This window comes from Globicephala melas, chromosome 11 (genome assembly GCF_963455315.2).
Source record: "Globicephala melas chromosome 11, mGloMel1.2, whole genome shotgun sequence".
Lineage (NCBI taxonomy): Eukaryota > Metazoa > Chordata > Mammalia > Artiodactyla > Delphinidae > Globicephala > Globicephala melas.
In genome coordinates, this window is record NC_083324.2 from 92032571 (window position 1) to 92046996 (window position 14426).

Here is a 14426-nt window from a genome sequence, read left to right on the forward strand (position 1 = left end):
AAACCAATGGAACAAAATAGGGACTCTAGAAATAAACAGAAACACGCCTATGGATGACATCTCAAACGAGTGAGGAGAAAGTGGATCCTTTGATCAGTGGTGTTGGATCAACACAGAAGCCATCCTGAAAAAAATAGAGTTGGATCCATACTTTACACCCGACACCTGGATAAATTCCAAACGTAAAAGATTAAGACCCTAAAGCAGTAGAAGAGAGCATAAGGAAATTATTTAGTAACTTTAGAATGGGAAAGACTTTTCCAACTGGGAAATAACGTTCAGAAGCCATAAAAAAAGACAATAAATTCTACCATGGAAAAATAAAATACAAGTTCTCCATGCAATAAATAGTACAAACAAAGTCAATAAGACAAACAATAAACAAACATTGACTTCATCTATTACGGACAAAGGCTTAACTTCCCTAATGTGTATGTTCAGATTAATGTCTTAAAAGATCATCAACTCATTCAAAAATGGGCAAATGAAAAAAAATGTTTTTAAATGGACAAAGGATAGAAAAGTAGGTAAAGAATAGAACAGTAAATATAAAAAGGCTCTTAAACACACAAAATATGTTCAACATCACTCATTTTAAAAATATAAATTAAAACTGCACTGAGATACTATTTTTTTTTTTTTTTGGCCACTCAGATTGGCAAAGATCCAAAAGTCCAATAACATACTGGGTTGGTGAAGTTTGAAATAAAGGGAAAAAATTTATCACTGGAGTGGGAATAAATTGGAGGGCTATGAAGGTCAACATGGCAATATCTATTAAAATGACAACTGTGCCTACATTTTGACCCAGCAATTCCATTCCCAGGCCTTTATCCGACAGTTATACCCACATATATGCAAAGTAATACGTGTACAAGATTATTTGTTGCAACATTGTTAAGAGCAAAAGATAGGAAACTACTGAAATGTCCATTAAAAAGGGACCCAGGCAAGGCAATATTATTCAACAGTAAAAAAGAATAAAAGATCTCCAAAATGTACGGATAGGTAAAAAAAATCAAAGTATGAGACAATGTATAAAAATGAGGGGAAAGAATATATATTTGTTTTTTGTTTTTGCCGTACGCAGGCCTCTCACTGCTGTGGCCTCTTCCGTTGCGGAGCACAGGCTCCGGATGCGCAGGCTCAGCGGCCATGGCTCACAGGCCCAGCCACTCCACGGCATGTGGGATCTTCCCGGACCGGGACACGAACCCGTGTCCCCTGCATCGGCAGGCGGACTCTCAACCACTGCGCCACCAGGAAAGCCCCAAGAATATATATTTATATATTTTTTCAAGTACACAAAAATCTCTGGATGGATACCCAAGGAGTTGGGTCACTAAGCCCAGTTTATATTCAAGGGGAGAGGAATTTGACTCTATCTTTTGATGGGAGAAGTGGCAAAGAATTTGCAGACATATTTAAAAACCACACTAAGTCTTTCTAATCCTAGAATTCTGAATCATGTGAATGGACTACTTATTCAAATATTAACTCAATCAATCTTTTTTTTTAAAGACAGTGACTACCTATGGGTTTCCAGGTTACAGCAGCTTGTTTCCATGAAAAGAAAAGAAAAAGTCAACTTTCTTCAGAATTGTTTTTTGCAACATAGGCTTGATTTCAGCCTTGCCAAAGGTCCTAGGAGAGATTCTTTCTGGTTTCTGGTGGGGGTCCTAGCCAAACCAGGGAGAAAGAGAGAGAAAAAAGTATGTTACGTCTTTGCAGTTAGCTGTGTGATAGTTGTTATGGCTCTCTTTATATTCCTTTGTTATTTCTAATATTTCCTCAATGAGCAGAAATTACTTTTGTAACCAGAAAAAAATGTTATTCAAAAATCTATATGTCCTTTAAAATTCACATATTAGTTAAAATTCACATATTTCAGACACTCTGCTTTCCAATGAAGGCCAGTTGCTAGAACAATACTGCATCTGGTGACGGAGTGCTAAGCTGAAGGACGCTCCTTGGAAAGTCCAAATGAGAACCATACCAATATGGTCTCCATTTTGAAAAAGGAAGCTAGGGTGAATGAGTACAAATGTTTTTTTTGAGGAGAGAAAGGAGAGGAGAGAAAGCTGAAGTGAGCGTGGCTGGAGAGGCTGCAGGTGGCAGAAAGGAGCCACGAAGAGACCATCAAAGCAGGACCACTGGGCTTCCCTGGTGGCGCAGTGGTTGAGAGTCCGCCTGCCGATGCAGGGGACACGGGTTTGTGCCCCGGTCCGGGAAGATCCCACATGCCACGGAGCAGCTGGGCCCGTGAGCCATGGCCTCTGAGCCTGCACGTCTGGAGCCTGTGCTCCGCAACAGGAGAGGCCACAACAGTGAGAGGCCCGTGTACTGCAAAAAAAAAAAAAAAAAAAAAGGAGGAACACTGGGGGCCTTAGATAGTAAGCACTGGTTGTGTTCAGTGTGTTAGAGATCTTTAAGTAGAATTTAATGATGTTTGGCCATGGAGTGTATGATGTACAATTCTTCTCAATTTCCTTATGAAAGTGTTCATAATTTGGTGTAATTTGTATATATATTTTTTCAGACCTCCAGAAGGAATTTAGCCAAAGAGGAGCCTTTGAAAAATCTTCAGCTAGAGAAGGGCATCCCCAGCAGAGTCTGGGGACGGGAAATGGGATGGTCTGGGCTGGAAGTGTAAGGAGGTCAGCTGGCTGGAGCACGAAGTGAGGTGCAGGGAGGCGTAAGAGATGAGGCTAGAAGGACAAGAGGCAGGAGACACCGTGGAGGCGCCTCGGTCCTGTAGGGCATGTGAAATTTATCTCGGAGATTATGCAGAACGATTGAAGAGCTTTAGGTGGGAGTGTCTTAGAAGTGTATCTTAGATCTTGTGGCTGCAGCTGGAGGACAGGTTGGAGTGGTCAAGATTAGAAACAGGGAGACAGATTAGAGTTTTATTTTACAACAAACCTCCTCCAGGTGATGGATGAGGATGGCAGAATAAGGATCATGGTGGTAGGGTGACAGAAACACACAGGTATGAGAACTCTTCAGAGGACAGAATCAGCAAGATACAGTGACTGACGCGATTGAGGCCAGGAGAGAGAAGGGTATCAGAGATGTTCCTTAGGCTTCTTTGAATGGATGTCATTGACCAAAAATAGAAAAATGAGGAATTTTATATGCCTTGTTTTTCTTTTTGTTTTCTGTTCCTTTTCAGTGGTAGGAAAACTATGAGTTGGGTTTTGAACCTATTGCATTTGCAATATCTATGGGACAACCAAGTAATGATGTCCAGTAGGTGATTGGATACCTGAGTATACAGTTCGGGGAGCAATCTGGGCTGGAGGCATAGAAAACATTAGGAAACAAGTGAGAGAGGAGGGCTGGATTGGACCTGGGGTGTCAGCACAGTAAGAAAGGTGAAGCATGAAGCCCTTGGAAAGGGATGTCTGGAGTTAGAGATGCGACTCTAGGGTTTATAGCTTGCATGACTGGGTGGATGATAACCTGATTGTTTAAGTAAAGCACTTTTAGTTGCAGAAGCAGAGACTCACTCAATTAATCTCAAGAAAATTGGAGTTTATTGGAAAAGTCAGGTGGACTGGAAATCAGACCTGGAGACCTCAGGAAGTGAGGCAGGTCTGGGGGGGTCTCTGTCTCTCTCCACCCCTATTTTTTATTGCACATCCTCTTCAATGCTTCAATACCTACCGGATTTATTACCTTTTTTTCTAGGATTCACTAGTCCAAGATTGAAAAGGTCTATAAACATCTTGAAACTGTAAGCAAAATGCTGTATATATGTTAATTTATATATTTCTCAGGGGAGAGAGTCCATAGCTTTCCTAAAGTTCTCAGAATGATCTAAGATACAAAAGAAGCTTCCAATCCTTGTCATCACCTCTCTCTCCAGAGAGAGGCAAGTTTTGGCTTTCCTCAGCCCCAACTCAACCTCAGGCTATTTTTCTTCACTGCTAGATTTATTGAAAGTATAAAATTCCTTTCATTTTCCTTAGTTCAGATTTTACAATTAGAGAATATGATTGGTCCAGCTTTTTGCATGAGGCCAAAGGTGACAGGATTGCTGCACTTGAGTCAGGATGAGCCAGCAAGGGGCAATGACCACAGGGTAGAAAGCAAGGCTGCTTAGGGAGGAGGTTAAGTAAAGGAGTTTTCCTTAGAAGTGATGTGGTCTAGACAGGAAGGATGCTAAGGGCATGGTCCGGGCAGCATGACCACTAGCCATTAAAGGGGAATAGACTCTGTATCTGGCATATTGACTTACGTGATCAATAGCAAACTGATTAAAATTACCCAGAAAGATTGGATTAATGGATTGACACATTAAGCTGGAAAGGGATCACCAACAGAATTCTAGAGAAATTGTTCCTCACCTTATCTTTCAACACTTTTTGTCAATAAAAACGTAGCAAACATGAATATCAAATTCCAGAAAGCTGAGGATAACATATAACATATTGGAAAACAGACCTCAGTCTCAAAAAGATCTTGGCAAGCTGGAAAAATAGGCCAAATCAAAGACAATTCGATATGGTAGGAATGAATATAAAATATTATATTTAGAATTATTAAAATCAAATACACAACTACAACATCTGGAAGAAGGGGCCTTACTACATGTTCACATACAGCTTCAAATAACCTCAAACCAAACTGAGCCACCGTATAAATTGATTCTTTTAAAAGAAAAAAAAAAGAAAGAAAGAACGACTTTGTATTAATAAAGGTTTAAATGCCCAGGTCCAAGGGTGGTGGTGGTCTGTTCCTTATTGGTCAGGTGGGATCAACATCTAGGGTCTGCTTGCTAGGACACATTTTTACTTTAAATTTGTATTAAGACTTTACCTCTTTAGAACACTTATAGGCTCTCAGCAAAATTGAGGGAAGGTACAGATATTTCCCATAAACCTGCATGTACACAGCCCCATTACCAACATCGCCCACCACAGTGGTCCATGTGTTACAACCTGTGATCCCCCGTCGACACATCATAAGTACCCGAAGTCCACAGTTTAATTAAGGCTTCCTCTTGGTGGTGTACTGTCTATGGGTTTCCGAGGCCACAGTCTGAAAGGTACAGAAAATACAACATACTCTGCCCCTGAGGATGGCCTGCTTGGCTTTCACTTGGATTTCCTCCCAAAGTATTTTCTCTTATATTACTCACCCAGGCTCTATTCACACTGGTCCACAGGCAAATGACCCCCTTCCTCTTGCACCGGCCCAGTTCTAACATCTGACCTCCAGTTACCGTGGGGAGCTCAGTGACCCCTGGACAGTTCCGCTGTACTCCATACTTTGAAACAGACTCTTAAAAGTTCCAGTGTGGGGCTTCCCTGGTGGCGCAGTGGTTGAGAGTCTGCCTGCCGATGCAGGGGACATGGGTTCATGCCCTGGTCCGGGAAGATCCCACATGCCGCGGAGCGGCTGGGCCCGTGAGCCATGGCCGCTGAGCCTGCGCATCCGGAGCCTGTGCTCCGCAACGGGAGAGGCCACAGCAGTGAGAGGCCCGCGTACTGCAAAAAAAAAAAAAGAAAAAAAAGTTCCAGTGCGCATCCATGACGGTTGACCGTTTAGTCTTCATGGTGTCAACAGCAGCAGGAACTGAGGCTCAGAGTCAAGTCTTAAAGGAAGTGACGAGTGCTGTCAGCGTTCACACTCCACAGAAGGACCCTAAGGGCACATCCAGCCCCTGTCCTTTTCCACTTCCTCTATGAGCTATGCCAACATCAAGTTCCAGAGATCAATTTTTGAATAGTCTATTTTGTTTCCTTAGAATTCCCCCTTTTCATCACTCAAGCTGTCAGCCCGCACCTCCTCTATCCACCAGGCCCCCATATCTCACCCTCTGGTCTTCCCTGTTCCCACCCCTCTTCCCTCCTCACAAAGAGTCAACTCGTAACTCATTCTGGCATCAGCCCTCATTCGAGTCTATGATACTTTGAGATACAGATAAGTTTTGGTTACAGTTTGGAAAGGACCGGGGTTTGTGGCCTCGATGGTATGGCTGGCCAGACAAGCTTGTCACATAAATCTGTGTAATCCACACGTCATCAGTGATATCAACTTGCTTCCAAACCCAGCTGTGAATGTCCAAAGATTGCTACATTTCTTTCCACATGGGATGAAATCTAGTCACGTCAGAAGTTGGGTAAACTATGCGTGTGGGAGCCATGTAACCAAAAAACAAAACAAAACCAGACAAAATCCTCCAGGGTCAGCAGCTTGTCAAGAGGGGACTCAGACATAAGAAGAAATGACAGCAGTGTCCACTCGGAACTTCCAGGTGTAGACCGTGCAGGGGAGGCAGAGGCAGAAGTGAGGCCAAGTCACTTGGGGGGCAGCACTTAGATGGAGCCAGCGCAGCCTCAGGGGGCACCAAGATGGAAAAGCCCAAGTGTGACAGCCAAATGCCCATGCCAGGTACGCGAGACCCTGCAGAGTGCCCACCCTCCCCCCAACGGTAAGGAGATGAGGCAGGAGCGTCTGGTCTGAAGCAGAACCAGTCCCAGGGCTCTATGGGGCCCATGGGACAGGACGCTGGTCTCCACGGGCAGCATGTCTAAACCCTGCAAAGTTACTATGCCTCTCCTCCAGCCTACCAGCAAAGCCAAGTGTACATTTTCAGGCTAGCTAACGATCTATTAGAATGCCAAACCAAACTTCATTTTCTGTTTGAAAGATTTTTCCATTTCTGGCCCCAATGAAAGAGTTGGCAATTGCACCCAGAATTCTTCTCACACATGGTCATAACAATTAACCAAAGGCAACCGTACGCCTTGGGGTATCAGAGCCCCCATGCAACGTGCAAATGCATCCCAAGGCAGGCCGAGGAGTCAGCGGAGGGGCACATCTGCTCCTTTTCCCTTCCAGAATCATGGCAGCCCTACACCCTGGTCCACGCTTGCCAGGAAAGCAGTGCCCGGGTGACGGGCTGTTGCCAGCAGTGACCGCACGTGACTCCCAGGGCAGCAATCCAGGGCCATCCCCTGCACACCCTGCAACAGTTACATACGTTGAGTCGTAATGCATCTCAGACTTCTGTGGCTTGTGGGTACTTAAATCAAAATCATGGCCCACTCTTGGAAAGCACAATGAAAACTTGGTCCTTTTTAAGGGCTCTATTTAATTGGTCCAATAACATCTATTCCTGAACCTTACACCGTCACCCGCCAAGTCACAGAGGGGACACAGGTTACTCCTTCTGCCTGGGGTGATGTCACTCACGCCTCTCTAGGCCCTTCGGTTCCTCCTGAGCATGAAACCCTGGTTGCTTCCTTTCACAAACTCTCTTATCCAACGTACTATCCACAATATCATTGTCAAGTAATCAAAAACTCTACTAAGATGAGGAATCATTAAAAAAAAAAAAAAAGGTACTGCACAAGCTTTAACTTAAAAACAAATGTATGTTAATTTGCCAGATTCTCCTGGAGCCGATGTGTCTGATTTCCCTCCAACCACAGTCAGCTAGGAAAGAAAGAGGAATCCAACATGCCCACAAATCTGAATTCCTTGACGAATCCTAAGATAGTCCTGTCTCAGAAGTCACCTGAGAGATTAGCTCATTCAACTCCTTTAATGGAATTGAAAGTGAGATAACATATTTTTATCATTTTACAGATAAGTAAAATGAAGTCAGACCAAGGATGTTAGCCAATCTGAGAAAGCCATACCTTAAGTGCCTCCGAAAAGGGATATCAACGATAAATAACGATCTGCTCTCTAGAACCCTAGAAAGATTCCTGCAGTGGAGGCTCTGAGTGTCCTTGAAGATGCGAGGAAGACAGGAAAGTGAAAACAAGAGGACTGATTGTTTCCAGTCGTGAAAGAGGCAAGATCTCCCAGGCTACTTCATTAGCTGGTCCAGCCAGGCAATTGGTCCCCATCCCCAACTACTAGGAGGTACAGGGGTCTTATGTGGGAGTGAAATGTACATGAGAGGCTCTGGAATCAAGACCATCAGGTATGTGGGAGGACAGGGGGCTGGTACCCTACTGACATCAGGGCTCTAAGTGAAAGTCCACATGCAGGACCCTAAGACCGCACTGCCACCTGGCCTCTCATTCCGAGAAGGTTGGCAGCCATACAGGTACCCTAAGACAGGAAGCTGGAGCGTGACAAGAGGGAGGGTGTGTGCAAAGGCCCAGGGGTTGAGCCAGGGTTGCAAGTGTTCGGGTGGGAAGAACAGTGAGCCATGAGCCCAGGGAGGTGGGCAGAGGCAAAATAGGAACCTTGAACCTTACCTTCTAGGCTAGGAGGGGTTGTTGCAGAGGGTTCTAAACAATAAAATGACATGATCACATCAACCTTCTAACAGGATCCTTCTGGCAGCAGGATGGGATCTAAACGGTTAAGGAGGTAAAGCTGGGCCTGTGTGTTTGGGTATAGGCACTGATGTCGACTCCTGAAAGAGAGCATACAGGAGGAGGAGGGGCAGGTTTGAGATGGGAAAGAACACACTGGAAAAAGTAAAACTGAAAACCAGAGTCAGGCAGCCTCTCGCCGGCCTCTTATTCCACATGGCAAGACTCCAAGCCCACAATGTTGCCCCTTAAACTTGCCAGTTAATAGACCGAGGAAAGACCTGAGATATTGAATGTAAAGGAATACTGCAAGTTGAACGGAGCTGTTGCTATGATATTTTCAACCACTGTTCCACCTCTTGCCAGGAAATGTCATTTAATTTGGGGTTAGATGGATTTGCCAGGAAATACACCAGTGTGCAGTAGAGCTGTGGAATAGAGGTCAATTTTACAATTATGAAATAGCTTGCTTTTCCAGAAGCACCGGGCTGTATCTTTAAAAGGCAGCTACTGAAGTGATACCCACACAGACTGTGGCTACTGGGGATACCAGTGATGATGACGTCGGGGGCCGGGGGGGGCGGGGAGAAGGGCTCTGAGTACCCAGCTGAGCAATGAACTGGGCAGCTTGGGAGAGGAGGTTGAGGTTCCTCTACAGATGTCATCAGCAAGGACTGGGCATAAAAATTAAACTTGAGCAGCCTCCAGGAGCCTCGGTGTATCCTCCCGCGGCCTGGACAGTTCTCGGGGCATCTATGGTACATACAGAATTGACACTATCCCCAAGAGAGCCAATCCTCCTTTACTCCTGCTTGGCACTCAGGATAACTTTAGCTGGGACCAAGTCAATGACGAAATCCAAATGCCATTCTGGGCTCAGACAGTCACCATGTAGAGGAAGAGTTCAGCAACTCATTTTCAATTCGGAGGCTGAATATAAACGCCAGCTAGTATCTTCAGCTATTCTCAAAAACAGCCCTGCCTCTGATTCGGGCCATGTCTGAAGGGGGCTGAGACCAGGCAGAGGCAATGCCCCTGGCTTGCCAAACTTAAAGGGACACCAGGAAAAACTCAGTAATCAAGATAAATAATAACTTCATGCAATAGTTAAAAATTAAAATTAATGTTAAAAAATCCGTGATGAACATCACATCAAAAGTTTTTAAAGTGCCACGTCGAGTCGTATGGGAATCTGAAACAAAGGGAAAAACCAGTGATGTCAACTATTTGTTTATTTAAAATTTTGATATGTTGCTCCCAGTGGATTTTTTGCATTAATTTTGATTTTTTTTAATGTATGACATGAACACATTGTGAGTACTGACTTTTTGGTCACCTCCTTAAAGCTGGCACCAGAGGCAAGCACCTTGCATGCCTTGATCTCAGCCTGGCCATGTGGACAAGAATTTGGAGTTTTACACATTTTCTCTCACAGCTTCAGAAACCTCTCACCCCCAGCCCTGTACAGACACACACACACACACACACACACACAACGGCATGGAGAAATTAAAAGCTACTCTTTGGAAATGTAAGCAGACATCCTGTTCATCTGCAGAGGTGACAGAGGACATTTTTAAAGAACTTTTCCCATTTATCTTTTTTTTGCAGTACGCGGGCCTCTCACTGCTGCAGCCTCTCCCATTGCGGAGCACAGGCTCCGGACGCAAAGGCTCAGCGGCCATGGCTCACGGGCCCAGCCGCTCCGCGACATGTGGGATCCTCCCGGACCGGGGCACGAACCCATGTCCCCTGCATCGGCAGGCGGACTCTCAACCACTGCGCCACCAGGGAAGCCCCCATTTATCTTTTTAAGAGTATCACTGTTCACCTGTAAATGCACATCTGAGATGGGCGTTGGTAACAGAGCTGTACCTCGGGTTGTGCTCACACACAGAAAGGAGGAAAATCAGTTTCAATCCCCAAAAGACAGGCTGGCTGGTGCAGGAGGTCATCCAATGCTAGCCCGGCCTGATGGGCTTGGAACAAGAGTCTTGTCCTCACTGCTTCGCCGCACATCCAGCGGCGGGCAAGGAAGCCTGGAGACTCTCACTCTCACTGGGGAAGAGAAAGACGTGGCTTGTACAAGCCGCAGGATAAATACTTTAAACGGCGGAGGGGGAGAGGCCAGCACAGGCGTGTGCAATGTGGAGAAGCAGACTTACGTTTGCACCTAATGCTCTAGAGAAATTGGCCAAGACTAGCTCAACCGACTGAAAATATTACTGCCGTAATTCTGTCAAGGTCACTTGTCAGGCTGGGTTTTCTACTTCCCAGGGGCTTGCTGCACAGATCGGCCTTACCAAAGGGCCATAGCGCATGGCTCCGTCTCAGGGGACCCTCCCAGGCCTGGCTGCCATTTTGCTCGTCCCTTGCCCAGCCTGGGGATCTGATTCCAGGCATCCGAGGTCCACAGCAGGTACCGGCTGAGCCTGGAGCCTGTGCCAGTGGTCATGGCAGCCCTGAGCCCTTCCAGATGTCTGCGGACTGGGGCCATGTCTGTCACCTCAGAGATTATTACGAATATGTTATTAGAAACGGCATGAATGGTAACAAGATCCAAGGCACAGAGGGGTGGTTGACCGAGGGCAGCCAGGCTTCTCCTATAGAAGACGTGGGAGGACTGCATCCCTGTCCCTAGGAGCACACACGTTGCTCCCCCATGGGAGGAATAGGGTTCGGTGGAAAGAGCTGGAGCGTAGAAGTCAAATAAATCTGCAGACCCAAGTCCGAATCCTGGCTCCACTCCTGAGCTACGGTATCTGGGGACACTATTTAACCTCTCTGAGGTTCAGTTATCTAATCTATAACGTGGGAAAAGCTAATGGATGGAAAGTGCCTGGCGCAGATCTCAGGCTCCTCATGCATGTCCGGTCCCCGTTCCCAGCAGAGAGGCGCCACATACGATCTCTTTTCTCTCCGTCTCTTAACTGGTGCTTTCTTACGCCCAGAATCTCAAGGCTACCTTCACTCCCTGTCTTCATGTTCGAGGCTCAGCCTGGCCCTCTCTTTACCAAGGATTTGGTATCAGGGATAATGGGGCTGGATTTTCAGGAGGAAGAAATAGCCAGATGAACGCATCACCTGCCCAGCGGCCTGATGCTCTAGGCAGGGAGGCAGGGAGGAGAGAGAGAACGAAGCCACATCCCTTCCTCTCCTCTTCTCCTGGGCTCCTATCTAGTCCCGAGGATCTGAGAAAGCAAGCCTAGCCGTCCACAGCCAGTCAGTTGGCTGTGATCCTGAGCTAAGTTGCGGGGAAGGTGGAGACAGAGACGCAGGCTCTGAGGCTGAAGGAGAAGGCTGGACATTTGAAAGGGACAATATGAGCCCGAGGCATGTAACGCTGACACCAGCTGGGGTGATCAGGAGGGAGACCCAGAGCCAAAGCAGAAAACACAGAAAATTTTTATTTAAACCAGAAATTCAGGACTTATTTGTTGGCTGCGAGAAAGGTGATTCGAAATTATGAATGCCCTCCCAAATCTAAGATATATGACTGCCAGCCTCAGTAGTCCTCCTGGGAGAGATTATTGGGAGACTTTAAATCTGATGGGTCAGGCAGGACCTTTCTGGGATGAAGAGTCTCAGAGAGGAAAAAGAGTCTGCTCCAGCCTCGGATGCCCAGGTGGACAGGGATGCCTCCTGCAGTGACAGCTGAAATGTGTCAAAGAAAAAATGATTTCTGACACTTGCTAGCGACGGTAAGGCTACTACAGTGGGGGGTTGTGGTAGGGGACAGAGACCAGGCTTAACTCTGACTCTAACAAGGACAGTGGGGATTCATAGTGAAGGAGCAGAGTGAGGGTCAGTGGATGGAAAACTCTAAGGAGAGACATCGTGGCTATGGGAATTCTCTTTTTTTTTTTTTTTTTTTGCGATACGCGGGCCTCTCACTGCTGCAGTCTCTCCCATTGCGGAGCACAGGCTCCGGACGCACGGGCTCAGCGGCCATGGCTCACGGGCCCAGCCGCTCCGCAGCATGTGGGATCCTCCCGGACTGGGACACGAACCCGTGTCCCCTGCATCGGCAGGCAGACCCCGACCACTGTGCCACCAGGGAAGCCCGGGTATGGGAATTCTTGTGAGAATGACTCGACAGAATTCTTGCTGATACCAGCGTGATATCAAGGGTAGTCAGACACCAAAGGTGGGGAGTTTTCACTAAACTGGCTTTATAGGATTCTTGCTCAAACTGGTTTCTACAAGGACGGAGAAGGAAGCCCAAGGTCATGCCTAGTCCAGTCGAGGGCTCCCAGGAGGTTGATTAAAGTTTGGTCAAAGGAGAGAGTCATTGACAAGTGCCTGGGCCCGGCTAGGGGTTTTGGCTAATGGTAGGGGGGCAAGATATTTCTGAATGCAGCATTGGGAGGTAGAAAGTGCCCCAATTCTAGGAACTGAAAGAAATTGCAATTAGCTAACTTCTTATTTAGGGAGATTTTATTGACGAGAGAGGCCTTTCCCATGTTCATGGGCCCAACAGCCGCAGGAACAGCGACAAAGCAAGTCTCCTGAGACCTAAGCCACAGGTATGGGAAATGCAGTTGCAGAACCAGTCCACCAGGTGGCAGAGTGAGAGCGGCATGGCCAACCCAAGAGGAAAACATGATGGTGGCCAAGCGCAACAGTGGGCCACTCAGGACCCACAGGGTCTGGGTCTGTGTTTATTACCAGCCATATCTGGTGGGGGAACTCAACGTTAAAATATTTATATTTTGATCAAGGCTGTCACTCATGCCTTTGGTTGTGTGGAGCCTGGGGAAATAAGAAGTTACACTCAAAACTTGTTCACATTTGTTAAAAAAAACAAAATACAAAAGAAAAGATGATGATGAACCGTTTGGCAAGGTTGTTTCTTTTTGGGTAAATAGGAGTTGACCCATTTAACTGGGGCTCAAAGATCACTATCAAAGAAGGTGAGGTTGTTGACTGCTCCGCCCAGTCTGATAGGAACAACTTCTGCTTCCTTTCTTGACACTTCTTGGATCCCAGCCTGAGGAAAGGACTCCGCTGACAGCTGGAGCCGCCTCCAGGGGTTTCCCAGCTCCAGTTCCCTGGATGTGGGCCCTGCTCAGAGAGCACAGGCAGACAAGGAAGCAGCTCCACTGCCCACAGCAGTGTACTGTGGGCACTCTGTCACCCCCCCAGCTCTGAGGGACCCTAGCCAAGGAGGAAAGGAGAATCTTGGGGGCAGGGCCACCCTGAGGCTACAGGGAGAAGGAAGCAACTTCTCCTCAAACCACAGTCCAATGGCAGACTCAGTTAAGCAGGATCTTTCAACTGGGTCATCTCCCCCAGCCTCTCCCTCTGCCCCGTCTCCAGCTTGCCTATCCCACCTTATCCACTCTCCACGGGAAGGAAAGCTATTTATTGAGCAGAAGCAAACGCTACTGATAATACTGTACATACTATAGAGCAGGCTTTGAAACAGATATTAACTCATTTAATTCTGACAACAAACGTTTGAGAATATCATTACACCCACTTAGCGGATGAGTAAATTAAGGCACTGAGAGGTCAAGTGTCTTCTTTAATACCATAGAGATAGTAAATGACAGAGCCTGGATTTCCATTCACATCTGTCTGACTCCAAAGCCTGACATGATTGTATTGTTTTATATGTGTTGCCCATCCCAGGACTGTTTGTATTTTTTAAAGGGAGCCTGCAAAGGGCAAGACGAAAGACGAATACAACAGATGATCTCTTGCCCCAAATGTCTGCAGCTTCACCCATGACAGATTAATTTTCCCAGTGTTTGGATCTTATTTTTCCTTTTTCTTATTTGTAGGTTATTTTTGCCTTTTGCTATCCTTGATCGGGCTTCAAATTGCCTTCCTTGTTTTTCTTTCTATGTCATTACAGGGATGAAGAAATGGGATGTGTTAAATGAATTTTCACAATTATAATTCAACATGTTCCAACAGGACTGACACGCCAAAACATCTAAGTGGCTAAGAACCATCAGCGGGTGCCAGGCCAGAGGACTAAGTGATGTCACTGCTCACCCTATCCTCATCTCCATCGTCACAGCCCAATCTCTCCAGAAAACTTTCCTTCGCTTATTACAATGGTGGGATGTGTCTTTAAATAAACGACCATTTTAATGATCCTGCATTTGCAACTTCCAATATTTAGACTATTGTATT